The following is a 24,548-nucleotide window of genomic DNA, read 5'->3' as shown; positions in this document are numbered from 1 at the left end:
TGAGAAGCTTTTAGAGAAATGCTCCTTCTCACCTTTGCATCCTCTTTCTCTTGTACCTTAGTCTTAAGTTTCAGCTCATAAGAGGTTAGATAATTGATAAGAGATTCAATAGGCATAGAATTTAAATCTTTAACTTCCTCAGTGGCAGACACCTTACTTTCCCAATTTTTGGATAAGGCATTCAAGATTTTTCTATTTTTCTCTCCTAAGGAGTATTCCTTTTCTAGTACCTCTAAATCCTTAATGAGATCATTGAATTTACAATACATTTTATCAATATTTTCATGAGGTTTCATCTTAAATGATTCATATTTGGTAACTAATATAGATTTCTTTTGTTCTCTCACATTTTCACTCCCTTCATGAATTTCTCTCAATTTGTTCCAGATTTCTTTAACAGACCTATACCCTTTAAACCTAATGGATTCATTTGAATATAAAGCACTATACAACACATTCATAGCCTTGGCATTCAAGGTGAGGTGGGTTCTATCATCACCAGTCAATTCATTTTTGGTTTTTGATCTTGGTCTGTGAGCGACTTCATCTATTATAGAGACATCATATGGACCTTCATTGACAATAAACCACAGTTCAATATCAATAGATTGCAAGAAAATAATCATTCTTTCCTTCCAACTCATATAATTGGATCCATTAAACATTGGGGGTCTAGTGACAGATTGTCCTTCAAAAAAACATGGCATTGTTGGTTGTCATTTTACTCCAAAGCCGTTTGAGCTTAATCTCTAGGAGACCAAACTTTGATACCAATTGTAAGGATCGAAGACAACCTAAGGGAGGGTGAATTGGGTAAATTAAAAAGCTAATCAAATTATGAGACACTTTTTGGCTCAATATGAAATTTACCCTCTTTTCTAGATGACCACTCAATGGAACAGTGTCGCGCCCCATTTTTTTGAAATAAAATAAATAATTACGTGGGTTTATAAAATTGGATTGTTGATTAATTTTTGAATGAAAAATGGATTTTGATTTTTAGAAAAGAAATAAAGAAAATGGGCCTAGAATGGGACTAGAAAGTGCGACGATTTTAACCCAAATTTAAAAGTTTAAAAAGGGTTTTTAAAGAAAAAATAGGAGTCGCCACTTGGTATTGAATTAAGGTGTACCAAATCACCTAAAATGAATTTTTAAAGAAAAAGTAGAATTAAATGACTCTAAGTCTTCAAAAATCAGAAAAAAGTGTTCGGAAGTCACGTTTGAAGAAAGGGAAGGCAAGGATAAAATCCAAGGCACCATTTCAACTTAACCTAAAGCTAGTTGCATGATTTAGTCAAAAGTTTTCTTATTTTAAGCTAAAAATCTATCACATTTGGATGTTACTATATGAATGCAAATCTAGAACTAATGTATATCGAAACGGTCAATATGTCTCTTCAAAACTTGATTTGGTGCAAATCGCATTAATTACGACCCCCAAAAGTGACTCCTTGAAGAGGTCACGAATTTTGCAAAAAATGAGACTCAAAAGAAAGAAAATAGTAATAATATACAAACATACATGACCTAAGGGAATGCATCATAGTGGGTGCGGGGAGCTAATATTCGTGACTTCAATTTGCCCTTTGCTAAAGGGAATACGAGCGTGCTAAAGGTAGAGAGCCATACTCGTCCATATCCCATATTCGAGGGGTAATTTCCCTATCTAATCAAGCAAATGATCTAACTTAGTTCTAATTCTTAAATGGAATGCAAGTTTACATGTCATGTTTCACATATAAGGGCAAGGAATATACATATAGGGGAAATATGGGATAAGCGATACACATATAGTGGGAATATGGGATAAGGGATACACATATAGGGGGAATATGGGATAAGAGATATACATATAAGGGAAATATCATGAAAAAACGAAAAAACCCTAAAAAGTAGAAAATATGCATGAAAATGTAGTGATTGTCACACAAACATGATCTAGTGCGTGGATGGTCCCTAAGGGTTTAGCGTTGGACTAATCCATGTCTATAGGCTCTCACTAGCTTTGGACTAGCAAGAGATCGAGAAAAAGGGCCATAACTAGCGTTGGACTAGTGTGGTGGCGTTATACATTCATTATAATCAAATAAATCATATAAAACATGATAAAAGCAAATAAACACATAAATTGCATATAGCACATAACACATAGCACATAAGCATGATATCTAGATGCAAGACCCTAGGAAAGCGGTAAACACATAAATACACAAACATGCAAACATATAAACAAATAAAAGCGAATAAAAACCTAACTATTATATTTGGGGACCCTAACTACAATCTAAAAAGGGGAAAACAAATAAATAAAATAAAATGAATACCTAACTATTACAATTTGGCATTTAAATGCCTTTCAAATAACTAAAATTAAAATAAATAAAGCAAATAAATAAATAAATGAAATAAAATAAAAGACATTCAAAAAATGCATGCAATTACACACATAAAATCATATAGGAGCAAATAGGATCAAGTAAAATCAATATAAAGGAGTAAAGTGTATCTCCATTGAATTGGTGATCTAGTGGAATGAAATTTCCCTTTCTACCCTCCAACACAAAAAAAAATGATTAAGGCACCACTTTAATTATCAAATAATCATAAGAGAGGGAAATAAATATGAAATTGAACAAGTGAAACATTTAAATGAAAGTAAACAACCTATATTCAAAAAAAAAAAATTAAGACAAGCAAGGACCTAATTGAAAGAAAAGAAGTTTGAGAGGTCAAATCATTATTATTACAAATATTAAGGGGCCTAAATTAAAAATAAAGTTAAGTTAAGGGCTTACGATGGAGCATACCAAAACTAAATGCTAAACTTCACAAAATGAATGAAAACCCATTTGCTATAATTAAACAACAAAATTACCCAAAATTTTACTAAATCCAAATCAAAACTATAAATCTATCAAAAATTATTAAACCTCCAAATTTCATCCTAAAATTCACAAATATTATGTCCAGAAATCAAATTAAAGCATGCCAAAGAAAGTTAAAATTTTGAAAGGACAAAATTGATTCTATTTTTTCAAATTTCGGGCCATAGTAACATTATTTGAAAAAATAGGGGGCAAAATTCGATTTTCGGAAGTTTTCATGCAAGCTTTCGAAGACAGCTTTCTTCTTCGTTAGTTTCTTCTGCAGTCTCGAGCAATTTAGCAACCCAAGAAGCTTGCAATGATTTTAAACAGAGCTTCGAACCCAAACACTCGTCCGATTCCATAAAACCATCATCAAACACAAGATTGAAAATACAAACCAAGGAAATCTAGGGTAGAGATGGGCAGTGATGGCGCCAAGATTTTTTCCTTGGGGGGGCCAAAATTTTTTCAAACAAAATTATCTTAATATGTTATGTTCAAACTAATTTTTATTTATTTAAATATATGACATCTTAAAATATCAAATTTTAATTTTAATTATAAAGGTATGTCTATTTCATAAATATGTAGCATAGTCATAACTAACATTAAGATAAGAAATAACATTTGATTAAATATCTTATAACATCACAAACCACTTAAGTTGCACATTATGAGAAGATGCTCCAATATGTTACCTGTGCAAAAACAAAAATATGACTATGTAATATAAATATAATTATTTTCAATTAAAAAAAGATAAAAGTTATGTTAATAGACCTTGAAATTTCATCCTCTTTTATTAAAAATAAATTGAGTTTTACGTTCTTTCATAGAACTAAATTCATCTCTAATTGAATCAATGCTAAATTTTCGAACAACTTCCTTTTTTTATGTACATTGTTAGGCAATCATTCAAGAAATGATCTTTTATCTTGTTTTGGAGCTTTATTTTGATTATTTTCATAATTGAAAATGTCCATTCTATAGACTATAAAACGGAGCCAGGATTTTTTCCTTGGGAGGGGGGCCAAAATTTTTCTGAACAAAATTATCTTAATATGTTATGTTCAAAATAATTTTCATCTATTTAAATATATGATATCTTAAAATATCAAATTTTAATTTTAATTATAAAGGTATGTCTATTACATAAATATGCAGCATAGTCATAACAAAAATTAGGACAAAAAATAACCTTTGATTAAATATCTTATAACATAACAAACTACCCAAATTGTACATTATGAGAAGATGCTTCAATATGTCATTTGTGCAAAAATAAAAATATAACTATACAATATAATATAACTATTTTCAATTAATAAAAGATAAAAGTTATGTTAGCATACCTTGAAATTTCAACCTCTTTTTTTAAAAGTAAATTGAGTTTTACGTTCTTTCATAGAACTAAATTCATCTATAATTGAATCAGTGTTAAATTTTGATCATCCTTTTTTTTATATACATTGTTAGACAATCATTCAAGAAATTATCTTTTATCTTGTTTTAGAGTTTTGTTTTGATTATATTCACAATTGAAAATGTACATTCTATAGTTGCAATTGATACAGAAAGAGTGAGAACAAATATCATCAATCTGCCAATAACAAGATATATCACTCAATTTCTTATCTTCACCAAGCCTTCAAGTAATTATTTGTATATTTGTATATGAGTCAACAAGAGGATAGATCACTAATTTTAAATTTTTTTTATCAATTAGGCTAAGGTGTATATTTGTATATGGACCAATAAAGTAATTATTTTTATTGTAGCCCATTGATAATTATGAATTAAGTCTTTTATTATAATACATCAAATTGGGTCAATTTAATATGGATCATCAAATTATATAATTTTTTGAATGTTAAATACATCAGATGGGCCAAAAATATGAATTTCCAAAATTTCATGCAGCCTAGTCGAAGCTTTGCTGCGTTTTCTGGGTTTCTTAAATGCAACAACCTTGTCAAGCAAGAAGACACTAAGAATTCAAACCCAAAACACAAACCCATGTGACCTTAGACTCTCAAGAAAAATTTAACGCAATCTCATGCAAGAAAATCTGATCTAAATGCTATGAAATAAGCAGAAAAATAGTAGAAAAATAGGAAAACAAATTCGACAATAATTTTTGACAAGTCTAATGTGATTCTGAGCTTAAATGGAACGGGAGCAGACGAAATGCCTCACCTTTGGTACTTTAAAGAGATGAAACAACATGTCAAACCTCGAAGGCAACGGATCCAAATGTAAGAACTTGAAAATTGAAGCTTCCTGAAACCAGCTTCAAGGACTGACGAGGCAATGATTTCGAGCCCGATTTCAACGTGCTTGAAGACATTTTTTAAGAACTTTCCTGAACGAAAGTTGCTCTCTGATAAACGTATATGGTGCAGCAACAATAAAAATCCCCTAAAAGACAAAATCGAAATGGGATTTTGGGCAAATATGGGGTCAGAAAATCAACCCTGGCACAAAAATTTCTGGAAAAAAAATTCTGCTACCCTTTTTCTTTTTCCTCTCTGATTCCCCTCTCTTTTGTTGTCTTTCTCCTTTGTTTTTCTTTCTTGTTTTTCCTCTGATTCTCCCTAGATTCTTCCCAGGTTCCTTTTTCCTGGTTTCTTTCTTTTCTCTTTCTTTTTCTTCTTCTCTCCCTTGCTTGTTCTTCCCCGAAACGCTCTTTTCTCCCTTTCTTCCATTTCTTTCTTGTTTCTCTTGCTCTCTCTATAGCCTCCCCCTTCCTGTCTCACTCTCCTAGGTCCTCCCTTCTCTCTTTTTCTTTTCCTCTTTTCCCTTCCTTTTTCCCCCACAACTCCTTTCCTTCTTCTCGGTTCCCTTGTTGCCCGCAGCTTTGTCTTCTTTTCTTTTTTCTGTTTTTTCCTCTTCCTCTTGCTCTCTACTGCCCGAAGCTTTTTTCTTTTTTTCTATCTTTTCTAATTGCCGGTAACCTCCTTTTCCTTTGTCTTCTTTTTTTTTTTTTTTCAGATTTTGCCTAAGCTTTACACTTGTCCTAGCCACCTATCCTCTAGATGTTGCGGTGTCAACAAAAAATGAGGATACTTGTCCAACCCTTACCTATCCCATTTATTTAGTTTGCATGGCCTCCACCTATCTATTATACATGTGTTGCACAAATTTTTCCTTTTTAATTTTTTGTTTTCCAAAAAAATTTTTAGGATAAATAACAAATGTTACATTCCCTTTTTTTTTATTTTACCTTGCAAAAATTCATTTTATTTTATTTGAAAAAATTGAAAAGATAAAAAGATTAGAATTTTTGAAAGAATTTTCTTTTTCTGAAATTGAATGCAAAAATATCTTAAAAAGAAAAATGATGAACCTAATTTACTAAAATAAATAAAATAAAGACTAACTATCATCTTGGCAAACTTAATCAACTAAAATGAGATAAAATAAAAAAAAATAATAAAAGGAATCTAAAATTGAATTAATTAAAATTTTGGTGTCTACAAACAGTTAATAAGAAAGCAAGATTGCTTGTGAGTAGAAAAGATGAGCAATTTATGTTTACAAGATAGTAAGTAATGGGAAAGAATAGCAAACCAAATTCCAAGCTCCTCTTGAGTTTGAATGTTACTTTATAGAGCAAGTTTCTTCAAGTTGATCAAATACAACAAATCTTTGTGCACAAAGGAAGGATCACTTCTTCCTTGTCCCAAGCCACACTTGGTCAAGTCAGGAAGTTTTACAATCACTCGGATAACCCTCACAAAACTACACTATTGAAGTATTTTTCTCACACAAGAAAAAATTATACAAAATTTACACAACTAAGAGTGCAAATCTTCCTTGTAGAGTAATTTCATACTAAAATTACTCTTGATCTTTTGTAGTTTCAATGTGCAAAAGTTGTCTAAAAGTAGTTAACTATACACTATTTATATGAGACCAAAAAGTTTCTCTATTAATGCTTCCAACGGATAGAAGGCAGCTGAAGAGTCAACTAGCCGTTGGGAGTGTCCGACATCCGGTACATCCGACACTTGCTTCCGACAGCAGGCAGTGAGCTTGAGAAAATTTCTTTAATTCTTTCGAATGTCCAGTGTCTCTGATGCTTGCGTCTGAAAGCTGATGATAAATATGAGAAATTTTTTTCAGTTCTGTCGGACATCCGGTACCTCCAATGCTTTGCGTCCAAAGTGCTGTATTGTTTATCGGACGTCCGGTGCTCTAATGTTTTGTGTCCGATCGAAGTCAGTGAGTTAGAGGGAATGTCTTAATTCTTTCGGACGTCCGGTAGTGGAGTTCATCATGCGTCCGAAGTTGCGCAATGATTATCAGACGTCTGGTCCTATCTTCACAAGCGTCTGACAGCTTTCAACAACCTTTGTTTCTTTCAATTGCACTTGATTTTGAATCTGATTTGCTTCATCGCTGAAGGTATTTCTTGATAAGATATTAGTATCATCCATTTGTTTTATAAACATCAAAAGTTAGGGACTAAGATTAACATATTTTTGTACCTAGGAATAACATAGGATTTTTCATGTGCTTTTTCAGTTTTTGTAGGATTACTATATGGTATATATGAGAACCATTTTTGTTGATTGATTACTTTTGGACTACTGTATCAAATATTAAGAGTTATATTGGTCTATGCTCGTGCCACATCTTTACAGCTACTTTTCCTACCACAGAAATTCTAATTCAGTTATGTAATGCATAATTTTATATAGTTGAAATGGCAATTCATAATTAATGGTAATATATACAATACTTTGTTAATTGGGTAGACAGGCCAATTTAGAGATTTATAGGTTCAAGATTTGGCTATTTTAGATCTTAATACTACCTACTATCACAATTCAATATTTTGATTTTATTCTAATCTAGGAATAGAACTTTTATATCTTGATAATACACAGCTATTTTCCTTTCTCTATTGGATCATGCTAACACCAAATTGATTGGTTCTTTTCCTTAAAAAAAATAGGTATGTACAGTCCTCCATTTCATTCACACCAAGGATCATCATCAAGTCCTATTATGGTGGTGGAAATGAAGTTGTAGATCAAGAAGTTGAGTTGGAGGAAATTGCTGATGAGATGAGTGAAGAAGAGTTGGATTTAGAAATCTTAGAAGAATAGCCAAATAAAGGAGCAAAAATAGGACAAAACGGTCCAGATGAAGGAGCAAAACCATTTCAAAAAAAGAAAAGAAAAAAGAAGTCAACAATATGGGAGGATATGGCAGTAGTAAAACAGGCCAATGGAACTTTGAAACTATAGTGCAATCACTGTAAGGAGTTATTTGCCAAGAGTACATCTAGAGCCACTTCTCAGCACAAGCATCACCTAAAAAATTGTTTACAAAAGAAGTTGGCTCTTGGGGAGGATCTAACGCCCCTAGCCAATATTGTCCCACAGTTAGCCGCCCCATTGGGCCGTGGGTTTTGTTCCTTGAGGTGGGTGAAATCACAACAGATGAGGAGCCCAAACCCGCAGGTCATGAAGCCCCGCACCCCTCCAACAGGCCTCGACTAGGTGGGAGAGACCATTACAGGCTATTAAAGCAGTCCCAGGACTTCCTCCCTAGCCGATGTGGGATCATTACAATCCACCCCCCTTAGGGAATCCAGCGTCCTCGCTGGCACACCAGGGTCGGGAGTCGGCTCTGATACCAACTCTAACGCCCCTAGCCAATATTGTCCCACAGTTAGCTGCCCCATTGGGCCGTGGGTTTTGTTCCTGGAGGTGGGTGAAACCACAACAGATGAGGAGCCCAAACCCGTAGGTCATGAAGCCCCGTACCCCTTCAAAAGGCCTCGACTAGGTGGGAGAGGCCACTACAGGCTATTAAAGCAGCCCCAGGACTTCCTCCTTAGCCGATGTGGGATCATTACAGAGGAAAACCAAAAGGGACAACAGATCTTATCCTTCACTGAAGGACCCTTGGACGGTACAATTTCTATCACTAATTTTTCCTATGATCATTCAAAGGTACGAGAGATAGCAGCTCACATGGTTCTTGTACATGAGTGTCCTTTCTCTATGTTGGACCATGTAGTTTTTAACAAATGCATGAAAGGTGCATTTCCGTTTTATAAAAGAGTAATCAGCAAACGTAAAGGAAGATTGTGTGACTGCTTACATGCTTGAAAAGAGAAGGTCAAAAAATATATTAAAAAGTGTCAACAGGGTTAGTATAATTATAGATTTGTGGAAATCTGGCAAAAAAATTCAATACATGGTTGTGACAAGGCATTTTGTTGATAGTGATTGGGTGTTGAAAAAACGGGTGCTAAATTTTTATAATATCTCACATTCTCACACAGGAGTAATTATTGGCAATGGTTTAAGTATGTGCTTTCTTGAGTGGGGGATTGAGAATAAAGTTGGAGAAATATAACCCAAAGCTGAAATTTAAAACTACAAGTCGAAATTTTCTATAATGAAGCCAAAACAACATATAAAAGCTAGAAAATTCACATGGCAAAGCTAATAGATCATAGCTAAGCTCAAATCATCGATCAAAGTTGAAATTTCTCAGTCAAAGCTGGAATTTTCCAACCACCACACAAACCATGAAATTTTTCATGAAAACTACCAAAATCAAGCCTTAAATCTACTCATATGCATGTAATAAAAGAGAAGATGGTTTCTTGATATAGTTACCTTGAAACCCGAAGAAGAAATAGAAACCAAGAGCTTCTTTCTCCCAAATCTCTCCACCAAAGACCTTAATCCTTCCTAAATGTCACTTTTTATGGTTTGGATTGCAAGTTTATGGTGAAAGCTTAAGGATTCAAGCAATATTTTGAGGTTGAAGATGAAATTTTTCTCTTTTTTTTTCCTCAAGAGGGTTGGCCAAGAAGAAAGGAAAGATGATAGATTTTTGGTCAATTTTTTTTTGTTAATTAAAGGTTAAGGAAGGTCTTAGTCAAAGTCAAAACTCCATGGCTTTGGTGACACTTGGCTTTCCAAGGTTAATCCTCATCTATTTGTCTTCCAAATGCTAAAATATCTAACCAACCTCTAATCATCCCTTAACACCTTATAAAATAATAATCCTTTGCACAAAACTTCTCTTAATCTTCAAAAATTTATCACACACACCTTGTTAGTGGGTCCTATTTCCATAATGCACTACGAACTTGACATGCACTAACTTATACAAGAAAATGGTTAAAAATCTTAATTCTCTTATAAAAATATTTAGGAAATTAAGGCAATAAAGTAAAGTAAAGAAAATGTATTCAAAGAAACAAAATAAAATAAAATATTTTTTTCGAGTCCTCACACTCTCTCCATCTTAAAAGAATTTCGTTTTCGAAATTCTCACCTTAATTAACAAACAGCTCAGGGTATTTCTTTTGCATTTCTTCATCCACTTCCTAGGTTGCCTCTTCTACACCGTGATTTCTCAACAGGATCTTCACCAAGAAAATTTGCTTATTTCTTAGTGCCTTAACTTTTCGGTTAAGCAGTTGTACCGGTTTCTTCTCATAGGTTAGAGATTCATCTATTTCAATTTCTTCTGACTGTAAGATGTGAGTAGATCATGATGGTACTTCTTTAGCATCGAGACATGAAAAACATCATGAATCCTGGATAAATTCGATGGTAGTTCGAGTCGATATGTCACTTTTTCGACTCATTGAAGAATTTTAAGTCCCATAAATTTTGGTTGGAGCTTCTTTTCTTTACCTACCGTGACACTTCGCAACGGGGTAACCCTAAGAAACGAGATCTCCAACTTCGAATTCCAAATCCTTCCTTTGATTGTTTGCGTAACTCTTATGCCGACTTTGAGCTGTTTGAAGTCTCTGACGTATTAACTTAACCTTTTCATGTGCATCTTCCATCCATGGCACTGTCATTGGATCCAAAATCTTCTTTTTCCCTACTTCATCCCAATAAACTGGTGACCAGCACTTTCTTCCGTAGAGAGTTTCGTATGGTGCCATTTGAATAGATGAATGGTAGTTATTATTATTGGCAAACTCCACTAACGTCATGTATTGGCCTCAACTACCTCCAAAATCTAGAATATATGTGCTTAACATATCTTCAAGGGTTTGAATGGTTCTTTCGGATTGTCCATCTGTCTGAGGGTGGTATGTGGTACTAAAGCTTAATTTGGTCCCTAATGTTTCTTGGAACTTTTGTAAAAATCGGAACACAAATCGGGGATCCCTGTCTGAGACTATACTTACGGGTACTCCATGCAACCTTACAATCTCATCCATATATAACTGAGCCAACTTTTCCATGGAATACTTCATATTCACGGGTAAGAAATGGGCCGATTTGATTAACCGGTCAACGATTACCCAAACAGCATCATGGCCTCTCTGCATTCGTAGCAAACTTGAGATAAAATCTATGGTAATGTGTTCCTACTTCTATTCAGGTATCTTGAGGGGTTGTAACAAGTTTTGGAGTTTTTGATGTTCGGTTTTAACTTGTTGACAGGTGAGACATGTTTGAACATACTGAGCAATTTCTTTGTTCATGTTATCCCACCAATATAACCCTCTTAAATTCTGATACATCTTATTACTACCTAGATGGACCGTATACTTAGACCGGTGAGCTTCCTCCAAAATTTTCTTTTTCAATATTTCATCTTTCGGCACAACCACTCGGCTCCGATATCTCAAAATCCCCTCGGAACTCAAATTGAAATCAGAGAATTCTCCGTTTTGCACTTTTTTTGTCCACTTCTGTACTATAGAGTCTTTCTTTTGAGCTTCTTTGATTCGATCTAGTACGGTGGTTCTCATCGTAATATTTTCGAAAATCACCTTTTGGTGTTCAAGGTGAGGATTCCACTCACTAACCTTTTCTAACATATTCCATTTCTCAATCATTAATGCAGCCACTTGAGTCTTTCGACTTAGAACATCTGTTACTACATTAGCCTTTCCAAGATGGTAATTAATCGTACAATCATAATTTTTCAAAAATTCCATCCATCGACGCTGCCTGATGTTTAGTTCCTTCTGAGAAAATAAATACTTAAAATTCTTATGATCCGTATAGACCTCGAAAGTTAGTCCATACAAATAATGCCTCCATTTTTTCAGGGTAAAGACAACAGCTGCTAATTCTAAATCATGGGTTGGATAATTTTGTTCGTGAAGTTTCAACTTCTAGAGGCAAAGGCAATCATATTTTCATTTTGCATCAATACACACCCCAATCCTTCTCTCGAGACATCAGTATATAAAGTGAAATTGTCTTTTCCATTAGGTAGAGCTAAAACTGGTGGCATAGTCAATCTTTTCAGTCGCGCCCCATTTTTTACAAGAAAAATAAATAAATGGTTTAAAAAATGAATTTTTGATTTAAAAGAAAATGAAAAACATGGGTCTAAATGGGACTTGAAAATGCGACGATTTGACCCAAAATGTAGTTTAAAAAGGGTTTTTGAAATAAAAATCGGAGTCACCACTTGGTATGGAGTTAAGGTGTACCAAGTCACCTAAAAATGAATTTTTGGAGGAAAGGTAGAAAGAAACCCCTTTTAAACGACTCCTAGTCTACGTAAACCAATAAAAAAGGTTCGGGAGTCACATTTGACGAAGGGGAAGGCAAGGATAAAAATCCAAGGCACCCCTTCGACCTAGCCAAGGCTAGTTGCATGATTTAGTCAAAGATTTTCTTGTTTTAACCAAAGAATTTATCACATTTGGATGTACTATATGAATGCAAACCCTAGACCTAGGGGGGAATCGGGGGTAAGATTTCTCTTCAAAGCTTGAATGGTGCCAATCACATTAATTGTGATGCCTAAATAACGACTCTTTGGAGAGGTCACGAATAATGCAAAATATGAGACTCCAAGAAGAGGAAAAGGATAAAATAACTACAGAAATATACATGTCTTAAAGGAATGCATCATGTCGGGTACGAGGGACTAATGTTCGTGACTCAATTTTCCTTTCAATAGAGGGAATACGAGCGTGCTAAGGCTAGAAAGCCAAACTCGTCCATATCCCATATCCAAGGGGCTCCTAATCTAATCAAGCAAATGCACTACCCTAATCCTATTTCTAGAATGAAATGCAATTCTAATGTCATGTATCATGCATAGGGGTATATATATGTATAGGGAAATTAGGGATAAGGGTTATACGTATAAGGGGAATATCATACAAAATGATAAAAGGGCCTAAAAAGTGAAAATATGCATGAGATGGAGTGATTTCATCATGCAATCATGATCTAATCGCGCGAGGGGCTCCTAAGGGTCTAGCATTGGACTAGCCCATATCTACGCTCTCTCACAAGCATTGGACTTGCAAGAGCTCGAGGGGACAACCATGACTAGCACTGGACTAGTCACGGTTTCGTGCATTTGTATCCATCATACACACATATATAAGTAATGTGCATAATTAAAGCAAGTAGACATGTGAGCACGTAATTCACATAACACATAACACATAAGCATGCATATCTAAATGCCAAATCCCTAAGAAAGCGGTAACACATAGCACATAGGCATGCAACACACATAAGGCAATTAAGGCCCTAACTATTACATTTTTAGAGGGGAAGGCCTACTACAATCTAAAAGGGGAAATGGAATGAAATAAATAGTTAAAATAAATCTAACTATTACAATTGTGGCATTCAAGTGCCTTCCCAAATGATCAAAAATTGAACTAAAATTAAAGCGAAATTAAAGAACTAGAGAGATAAATAAAGTGAAAATGAAATGAGACACTTAAAGTCATGCAATTGCACACATAAGGCACATATACGCATGTAGGGTCAAATAAGGTCAAAAAATAAAGGATAGAGTGTACCTCCCTCGAGTTGGAGCTCTAATGGAGTGAAATGACTTATTTACCCTCCAAAAATAAAGAAAAGGTCAAGGCACCAATTTAATTTGAAACAATTAAAGAAAATATGCAAACACAAACTCTCTTGATCATAAAGCTCTTAAAATCATGAATCAAGTGCAATTTAAACAAAGCATGGTAGTTAATTGAAGCAAACAAGCAATGACAAGTTGTAAAATTAGAGTTGCCAAGGACCAAATTGAGGAAATCATTCAATTGGTTGGGTCATAATAGAACAAGGGGAGACTTGGGGGGTTAAAGTGCAATTGTCGAAAGTTTTCCATGCAAACTCATGCAAAGCTACGAAGCTTATGTTTCTGCAACTCAAACCTGCTGCCATTTCATTTCAAATGAGGATTCCAGACAAACTTTGATTCAAAGCTTTTCAACCAAAAATCATAACTTCAAGCCAAGCAACGAAACACATGACTTCCGCATACAAACAAGCTAAAACTTAGAAAGACATCATGCAGATTTGGTGCAAACTATGAAGGAAACAAGTCTGCAATTTATTTCCCTATGCTATTCAATTTCAGCAACCGAAAGCTGCTCATGGTTCTTGAGGTAAGAGAACAATATCATACCAAGGCATCAACCCAATTACCTAGTTTTTGGTGACCATGCACTTCTGGAACAAGGAGAGACAAATAACTCACAAAGGAATAAATAACAATTCAGCAAAATGCAGACCAATTCACTTCAGTCTTGCTGCAACTTACTCATGCAGCATGCTCATACAATCAACTTAAATCCAACCTACCAAGTGTAATAATTTTCCACCCACTGACGCCATTACCTTAGGATATATCCCAACAGATTTGAAGGTGCACAAAATGCAGCAAAGATGCATAAGGAAAGAAACTAAAAGAAAACACAGACTTTGCGCAACTTCCTTTCTACAATTTCAGCACACACACGACACATTTATAAACTCCAATGGAGCATGCAGAAACCTCAAACTAATGCCCCAAAACCCAAACTGACTCACTTAGGATCAAACAGCCGAAAACAGGATACAAAAAAACATGGCTCCAGTAGCTACTTTCCACAGACGAATTGTTTTATTCATCTCATATCAGAAACACACGTTGACTAAAGTGCTAAACCTGATGAACTAGGCTTTCTAGAGCAGATCATACATAACAAAGACAACACAAGACAGTTTTGTCGACATCAGGGGAAAAAAAATGCTTCCGCGAACCAGAAGGAAAAATGAAAGAATTGCTGCAACAATCTAAAAGCTCAAAACTTGTTGCAGCTTTTTCGCAATCCATACTTCACGGATTCACCAGAAAAGAAAGGGAAAACTCTAAAAAAAAAATGAATCTTAAACACATCATCAGGATTCAATACTAAGCATGCAAACAAGAGTAAAACCTGAGTGGGATGAAAAAGCTAGCCAAAAACCAGATTTGTTCATGAAACCTTACAAATTTCTGGTTTTTCAAATCTGCGGCATATCAGATCAAACAAACAACTTGGAGCAAAAATTTTCACCAAAACATTGACCATTAGATTTTATTTCCTAAGGACAAGATTAAACAACAGATTTTTAACAAAAAATCAACCCATTCGGCTGCCATAAGAATCAAAACAGCAAAGCATGTTCATAACAAAAAGTAGTAAGATCTTTGGCATATTCAGAGAAGATCTAGGCTTGTATGAGAAGTATAAGGCAAAAGAGATTACCTTTGACGTCTTACGGAGTCTACTGAACAGGGAGTTGGTTCACAAGATTGCGTCCAGATGCAGATTTCAAAGTGACGGATTTCTGGTGAAGATCGTCTAAGGGCTCTTCTGCTGCCTTTTTCCGGCTGCCACTCTCTTTCTCAAGCCCGTCAACCCCAGCTCCCTCTCTCGGTTGTTTCCCTTTTGCCCAGATTTTCCCCTGTGAGCTTTTCCTTTTTCTTCTCCAAAGCTGCTTCTTTCTTTCCTCTCCAAGCTCAGCCGCCTCCTCCTCCCTCGGCTATCCTCTACCCAGCCGCCACTCCTTGCTTTTCCTAGCCTTTTTCCGTAGCCTCCACCGCAAGCTCTCTGTTTTTCGTTGCTCTGCCGAAGCCTTTCTCCACTGCCCCTTAGACCGAAACTCCCTGCTTTCTCCTTCTCCAACTCACGGCCGAAACCCTCTGTTGTGTTTTCTCTCTTTCTAAACCCAGTCTGCGGCCCCCTTTTCTTCCTTTTCTGCCCAAGCCTCCCTCCGTAGCTCTTTTCCCATTTCTTTCTTTTGTTCCTCGCCTTTCACCCTCTATTTTTTCGTTCTTCCTTTTTCCTCCTTAGTCCTCAACCGAGAGCTTCCCCTTTCTAATTGTTCCCCCCCTTTTGGCTTGCGGCTGTTTTCATCTTTAAAGGCACCCAAAAAACTAAACCTAATATGAAAGGCCAAGATTTTAAACCCCAGAGTAGGCTTATGTGTCTTATTCTTGTCTCTTTGATTGACTTTTTCTTTTTTCCCTTTTCTTCTTTTTTTTTTTCCGAAAATTTTAGTGCAAAAAACTCTTAATTCAATTAAAGCAAGACAAGAGACACGAATAAAAAATAAAATAAAAACCTAGAATCGAAACAAACAAAAATAAAAATTAAATGATTAAATGATTAAAGTTTAATTAGATGATAAAATGACTTAAGAATAAAAGACTAAAAGTAAATGAAATTAATCAAAAATAAAAATAATAGTAAACAAAAATACCTTAAAAATTTGGTGTCTACAGTTTGCCCCTCTTTGTCTGAGTTTTGAAAAAATTTGAGACAAAGAAGTAGACACCAAATACTCACCTGTGTTATTGGGCTGCAAACTATTCGAACGACTGCCGTCTTTGAAATGAGGATTGACCCCTTTTGACCAAAATTGTAAAATGGGACTGACCCAACAAGAAATTAAAACGGGATTGACTCGAACAAGAAATTTAAAATGGAACTGACCTAAATAAGAAATTTAAACGGGACTGACCCGAACAAAATTTAAAAAATCATGGGATTGACCCGAATAAAATTTAAATCATGGGACTGGCCCAAACAAAATTTAAAATCATGGGACTGACCCGAACAAACTTTTAAAATCATGGGACTGACCCGAACAAAATTTAAAATCATGGGACTGACTCGAGGGGACTGACCCCAACATAAAATGGCGGTGCAAAAGAAATGCTCACTAGTGGGACTGACCCACGGCTAGTGGCGATGCAAAATGAAATGCTCACAAGTGGGACTGACCCACGGCTAGTGGCGATGTAAAATGAAATGCTGGTATATATGAAGAAACTGTATAAGACTTGCTCGAAAAATTATCCAAAGATTTGCCCCAGTGTGATGAATTGGTCAGTGGGATTAAACTCGAGCCTGCCATGGTGATCGGTCAGTGGGATTACACCCGAGCCTGCCTTTGACAAATTGGTCGGTCAGTGGGATAGCACCCGAGTTTGCCGAGATGATCGGTCAGTGGGATTACACCCGAGCCTGCCTTTGACAAATTGGTCGGTCAGTGGGATAGCACCCGAGCCTGCCGAGGTTGACGGGATAAAACCCGGTCCCAACGTGATATAAGCGGTCAGCGGGATAAAAGCCGGTCCTGCCGAGGTTGGCGGGATAAAACCCGGTCCCAACGTGAAATAAGCAGTCAGCGGGATAAAATCCGGTCCTGCCGAGGTTGGCGGGATAAAACCCGGTCCCAACGTGATATAAGCGGTCAGCGGGATAAGACCCGGTCCTGCCGAGGTTGGCGGGATAAAAACCCGGTCCCAACATGATATAAGCGGTCAGCGGGATAAGACCCGGTCCTGCCGAGGTTGGCGGGATAAAACCCGGTCCCAACGTGATGTTTGTGAAGTTGGCGGCACAAAATCCAGGCCCAACGTGATCTTTGTGAGGTTGGCGGCACAAAATTCAGGCCCAACGTGAACTTTGCGATGTTGGCGGCACCAAGTCCAGGCCCAACGTGATCTTTGTGAGGTTGGCGGCACAAAATCCAGACCCAACGTGAACTTTGCGATGTTGGCGGCACCAAGTCCAGGCCCAACGTAATCTTGGCAGCACGAAATCCAGGCCCAACGTGATGTTGGAGGCACAAAGTCCAGGCCCAACGTGATGTTGGCGGCACAAAGTCCAGGCCCAACGTGATATTTGTGATGTTGGCGGCACCAAGTCCAGGCCCAACGTGATGTTTGTGAAGTTGGTGGCACAAAATTCAAGCCCAACGTGATATTTGTGAATGGTCAGTGGGATAAGACCCAGTCCTGCCATCCAATTGGTCAAGAAATTTAGTGTGATTGTCAAGAAAGGGGGTATAGAAGGGTTCGTGGCGGGCGCTGAGATTTCATCGACAAGAAATTGAAATTTGTCAAGGAATAAGAAATTAAATTCAAACTTGAATTTTTTTTTTTTTTGAAAATCTTTTCAAAAGATAATTTGCCCCAATTTCCACCAATTGTTGTGCAACTGATCAATTGATTTGCATTACGGCATGATTGCTCCTCCTTGAGGTCTTGATTCGTAAGATTCTGACTTACGCTTCTTCCTCGATTTCAGCATGGATACCTGCACAGGGGCTTGCCAAAATACAACGTGCACTTTATTTTAAATATTGCAACTACTACTCATGGAAGGAGCAGTGTGATTGATTTGAAAGTCTTGCTTGACTCTTTGACGAAATCCTCAAATGGACTATAAAAAATTTGCCCCAGTGTGGGCTTATTTTGCGAAATCTTACAAATGAAAATTTTTGCCCCAGTGTGGGCCCATTTGATTGCAAAAATTGATTTGGATGTCTCTCCATTTATTTGAACAAAGTAAGAAACTATGCTTCCTAACAGAAAATTTCATGATGAATTTCTCAAAATAATACCAAATTACAAGTGATTCCTTCCTCACTTTAGCATTGATGCTTAGAGTAATGGGTCACCACTTCTTGTTGGCTCATTTTTCAGGACCAATCAAGTGGGCGTTATTTATGATTTTGAGGTGGCTAAAGGAAATGGGAGGTCAAGATTTGTCTTGCTCTTGTGCCCAAAATTGTATGTAATCCCTTCAATATCACATCTTAGTGAAAGCAAAGAGTTTATCACCCTTATTTCTTAAGAAAACGTAGTCCACATATAAGCTTTATAGGCTTGCAACAATATGGATGGAAATGATAGCTAAACATGTGAAAACTGGTCATAGCCTTATGATCACGAATGATTGATGGACTCCTTAGAAGCATGACCTTTGTTTTGAGTTGTCATGAAGGAATAAGTCAACGATGGACTTTTATGGGCTTGTAATGTGGCTTGAAGACGATAGTTAAAGAAATAATTTTCAAGGACATTGCATCGAAGATCGCGTTTTTCTCAAAATTGCCCTCATTTTGGACTCCAAGATCTTGGACTTTGTTTGACCTTTTATCATCACTCAATAGGGTCTTTCAGCATCAAATCTTTTTGCATTTTCTTTTGCATTCATTTCGCTCGTTTTTTCTTTTTTTTCTTTTCTCTTTTTTTTTCCAAAAGTGCCCTCGCGAGGTTTCACATGAAAAGCCGTGTCAACCTCACACCTAATCAATTCAAAAATACATTCAAAAAAATTTCTTGGCATCAGTATATGAACATCACTTGCCAATTAGAAAATTCCTTGACGGAGATATTGCAAAGAACAGAAGTCAGGACTTTCGGCTTTCGTAATGGGGTTTGGTGGGGTGCTTAGAAAAGTTAAGGCTTGAAAGCGAATTTCAAAAACGGTTTGAAGAATCCGAGATCGTATTGTTGTATCAACCCCTTTTTAGGGTTAAATCAGAACTGGCCCCAGTTTATTCTCAATTGAGGCTTTTCTCTTTCATTTTCTTTCTTCTTTTGATTTTTCGGCCTTCTGCCATTTTTTTGAACTTTTCACAAAATTTGCCCCAGTTTATTTTGAACTGAGGTTCTCTTTTCTTCTTTTGCCTTTTGATTTTGCTGCTTTATCACTTTCTCCTTCTTGAAACTTTTCCTTTTCAACTCAAACTTGCCCCAGTGTGGGGTTTGCGATTCTCAGGGGTTGCCAAATGAAGTATCTTATTCTGAAAGTTCAAAAGGGATAACTAGGGATAGAACGTTTGATTGGAAAAGAAGAAGGCCTGACTTTTATTCCGTTCCTTACATTAACCCTGAAAGGAAACTTTCTTTAATGCGAAATTTCTTGCATGTATCTGAATTAACTGACTGAGGAAGACCCTTGTTCATCCATATCTGTGAAACATAGGCGATCCGCGCGGACAAAACTCTTCCTTTTCTTTTCTTTTCTTCTTTCAAACCCCGGCAGAAACAAATTTCTCCAATTTGTGATTCCCTCTTTTCTTTTAATTTAGCATTTTTTCTTTTCTCCTTTTTGGAAAATTCTCCAATCTCCCTCCCCAATGTGGGGTGCGATCGTAAGTGCTTTTGAAAAGAACCACCAATTTTAGCTCAAATGAGGATGCAAGGGATAAATAGTGTTTAGGTTGTAGAAACGATGACCAAAGTATCATTCTTACACCTCATGATAACCAAGTAAACGAATTGCTCGTTGAGAATCCATTCCCTTTTGAAAATCTTCCCAATGTAGGGTAGTGATCATTAAGGCCCTTATTTGAAACGAAATTATTCTTTTAAGGCTCAAATGGGAGAGCAAATGATAAAATCTGTATCGGTAGAGAAACGAATGCTTGAAGTATCATTCCAAATTTTCAAAATAAACAAGAATAATGCACATTTTTGCTTTCACTTAGATGTGATTGAATCTGGTTAGACCAGTGAGCATTTTCAAACAAAGATTGCCCCAATTTACGATTTATCAATCAATGTGACTGATTTTATTTTGGGGTTAATAGAAGTGGGTAAAATATGAATTGTACAGTGAAGGAGAAAAAGGTATCGTATTGGGTCTTTTGAGTGACCTCTTTTAATTCTGAGCATTCTTATTGCATAGCTCGGGTCATCAATCTGGTGTATACGTTTGTGAGTTTTCAGGCAAGAGGTTGAAAAATCTCAATTTGAGCTTATTTCTTAAAATTCATCATGAAATCTCTTAATGAGCTCAATAAAGAATGAAATGTACATGAGTATATACAAAACAAATAATTGTCTGAAGCTTTATTGCTGAAAAAGTTTAAAACAAAAATTCTCGTTCAATTATAATACAAATGAGAAGAGAAAAACTTCTAAAAAACTCCACATATTTACATTTTTTTTGTCTTCTTTTCTTTTGGAACAAAAATGTATTAACAAATCAAATGAACAAACATTTTCTCTTTAACCAACAATTATGAAGTCTCTTAGATGCTTTAGCCTAGCGCTTCCAGATAGATCCTTCATGTTTTCATTGCAAAGTCTGCCCAAGAATCAAATAATACTTGTAATTTTCACGCTTTATTAGATCAGAATTATTATCAGATATAGAAAAATGTTCTTTACCTTATTGAAGCATTTTTATGAATACAGGGGAGGGGGAAAAATAAAAAGAAAAATACCCCGAGTTAGTAAGCAAGACTATAAAATCGGTGTGCATGTCCTATGGGGGGACCCTTTTTGTGCCAAGGGTAGGCCTAGCATGAAAATGCAATCCTCTAGGGTAGGCACCATACAATACCTGATGAATCCGATCAACTGATTGGGTGAAAAATGATTTGAAAAAAATTAGCCAATTGGAGTGACGAGAAACATTTGTCACAATGAGGACAACGTCCGAATGGATTGATCATTTCGATCGAGACTAGAATTTGCAAAAACGCATCGGTTTGACCTTGACGAACTTCCTATCAGAGAGATTGAAATTCGTTGACAAATTTTCTCACAAAGCATGGGTCAAAACCCCAACTGATCAAATGGCTGGATACAATGGATGGTTTTCTCAAAATCGACTAGGTTTCCCAATTTGAAATTTGACATTGAAACCCTAATTGGTCAAATGGGTTGAATGAAATTGATGATTTATTCAAAAATTGATGGAATTATCTCCCATTTGGTAGTTTCAGAAATGCATTGCGATGCATTAGCCTATGAGCCTCCTACTATCAAGATTTGGCCTCAATAAGTTTACCATCTCAATAATGAGGAATTATTTGCAAATTTTTTCAAGTTAATGTCCTTTAAGCAAGGGATTTTTACCAACTATGTTAAAAATGGCCAAAGGATGATCGTTAAATGCTCATATTCTAATGTACCAAAGATCGCCCCAGGCTCATGGAAAGGATCGGATTCTACCTTACCTTGTACACTACCCCTTTGGATGGTACAAAAAATATAAACGTGCAAGTCTCCTTGGATTAAATATCCGAGACCCAGGGTGGTTTATTCCTAACGTGGGATCCCCTAAGTGGCATTCCCTTTCTATGGTTTATGCGTGATGTCAATTTATTAAAGCAGTAAAATGTGCAATTTGAAATGAAACATGACCTAAGGGGCCCTTTATTTGCCAGGGTAGGCCTAAGATGATATGCAATTATTAATCTATGAACAAAATATACCAAAATTTCTTAAACGTGCAATAGCCTACCTACAAGGGCAGGTCCTAAAAGAAGATCATGCCAGACCTCTTATTCCTAAGGTTTGTGAATGCAAAAGACAAGAAGACAAAGAAACGTTAGTTCAACACATAATCACATAACACGTTGGGCAATTAAAAGTAAAAAGATAAATAAGGGAAAGAGGGGTGGGATCCCTCCCCTCGTGCCTAGTGTCCCTAATCAGGTAGGTCGACTTATCCTAGGCACTTCTAATATGGATGCATGAGGTTTGGTTCACTAATGCATCTAGACAGGCTTCGGCTCCCAAGCCTTCAGACCTAAAGGCGAAGGGTCATCACTCCCAAGGCCTTTGGTCGGTGGCTCGAGTGATCCCTTAGGTAGCGCAATGGGCGCAGGGCACACCATCCGCCTACCCAAGGCAATCGATCATAATCCTACAAGGAGGTGTGGGAAACGCCCATGAAAAAGAAAAAAATGGGGTAAATAAGACTATGCATGCACGTATGAAGTGCTTTCTTAGTAAGGGGAGGGATTGTACCAATAGATGCGGACGGAGGTTCTAGGGTGACTACCCCCCATTCCAAAATACAATCGCGAAACAAGTAAAAGTAAGTAAATAAATAAATGATCCATCCATTCATCACATACATAGTGTGCGAAGAACGATTAGGCACGTGGTGGATGCAAAATCCCTAAAAAGAGAAAAAGGGCAAAAAGGGAAAGAGGAATGCAATCCTAAACATCCAAATGTAATAGATAAGAAGGTTAAAAGAAGAAAACAATCGACTAAATCAAATGCTCGGACTCTCTAAGTCCCCAGTGGAGTCGCCAGCTGTCGCGCCCCATTTTTTACAAGAAAAATAAATAAATGGTTTAAAAAATGAATTTTTGATTTGAAAGAAAATGAAAAACATGGGTTTAAATGGGACTTGAAAATGTGACCATTTGACCCAAAATGTAGTTTAAAAAGGGTTTTTGAAATAAAAATCGGAGTCGCCACTTGGTTTGGAGTTAAGGTGTACCATGTGAGAACCCGCATTTTTTCCCATTTTCTCGGTTTTATTATTTTCCGTGGCTTGTTTTCTGCATTTTCGTGATTAGGAAAAATTTTTAGATACTTTTAAGGAGCAGATATAATTTTTAGATGATTTTTCTAGTATCGAATAGGTTTTGAGACATTAAGAGCGTATACCGGACGTGGGACCCACTAGTGCAAAAAGTTCGGAAAAATTCGGTCAACTAGGTTAAGTTTTGAATTCTGGAATTAATTTACTGGGTGTTAAGAGATAAGTAGAGGGTGCTAAGTGGATTGATATAAGAGAGACAAGGTAGGTGAGCATTTAATAAAAGGTGACAAGTGTCACTATTTGAGTGGTCCAACCTTAAGACCACTATTCATGGTCTTACCATTTGACTTAAATAAACCAAAAATGACCCAAAAATCATCAAAAAAAATCCTCCATGGTGGCCGGCCCTCTCTTGCTCTCTTTCTCTCTCTCTTACTCCAAGCACAAGGAAGAAAACACTTCAATCTTGTTCCAAATCATCAAAACCAACCATCCAACTTTGATTTTGCTCCATAAAACCACTTAAGGAAGTGTTGGTGAGTTGTTGTGTGAAGTTTTTTGGAAAGTTAAGGTGACCAATAGCTCTCTCTCTCTTGTTTTTAAGGTAAGTTGTGAAGAACCACCCTCCTCCTTTAATTGATGCATAAATCATGCTTAGTGGTAGTATGAGATGCAAGTTTATGGATTAATTCCTGATTTGTGGTTGAAATGATGGAATTTTATTATTTTTGGGGATTTTCTGTTTTCATATAAGCATGATTGTGTGGCTATCTATGATGATTGGAAATGGTATAAAATGACTCTAGGAGGTGGAAAAAGTGATTAATTGCAACCAATTGCTGGTTTGGAAGAAATTTCAGAAAATTAGGGTTCTTGAGGGAGCATTCTGCCCGAATTTTTATCTCCTAGTTAGAGGCCGAATTGGCATTGGCTTAAAACATGAAAGTTGTAGGGAATGACATTTTAGAGGTGTCTACAAAATTTCAGGTCAATCGGAATAGTGTAGAATGAGAAAAGTCGAAATTACTATTGCTGTTCTGGTTTTACCCGAATGTAAGAACTGCGCCTGTAATTGGTTGTTTTGGCTGGAATTGCTTCCGAATTGGTTGTGTAGGTCTTCTGATGAAATTTATCCCTGTTTCTTAGGTTTCATCAGGCTTTGGAATTTCTGGATTTGAACTTTGAGAGCCTGAGTTATGATGTTTCCGCTAGAATGCGTTTTGGTGAATCTGTTTTACGTTTTTGATGTAGTCTCTTGCATTTTTGACCTGTTTGTACTCAAAACTGGGTTGAGTGACCTTCTGTGATGTTGTAGCCCTGTCTTTTAGCTTCGAATCGGTGGG

This window comes from Coffea arabica, chromosome 4e, assembly GCF_036785885.1.
Source record: "Coffea arabica cultivar ET-39 chromosome 4e, Coffea Arabica ET-39 HiFi, whole genome shotgun sequence".
Classification (NCBI taxonomy): domain Eukaryota; kingdom Viridiplantae; phylum Streptophyta; class Magnoliopsida; order Gentianales; family Rubiaceae; genus Coffea; species Coffea arabica.
The sequence above is the reverse complement of the archived record's forward strand: the minus strand, read 5'-3'. Positions refer to the sequence as shown.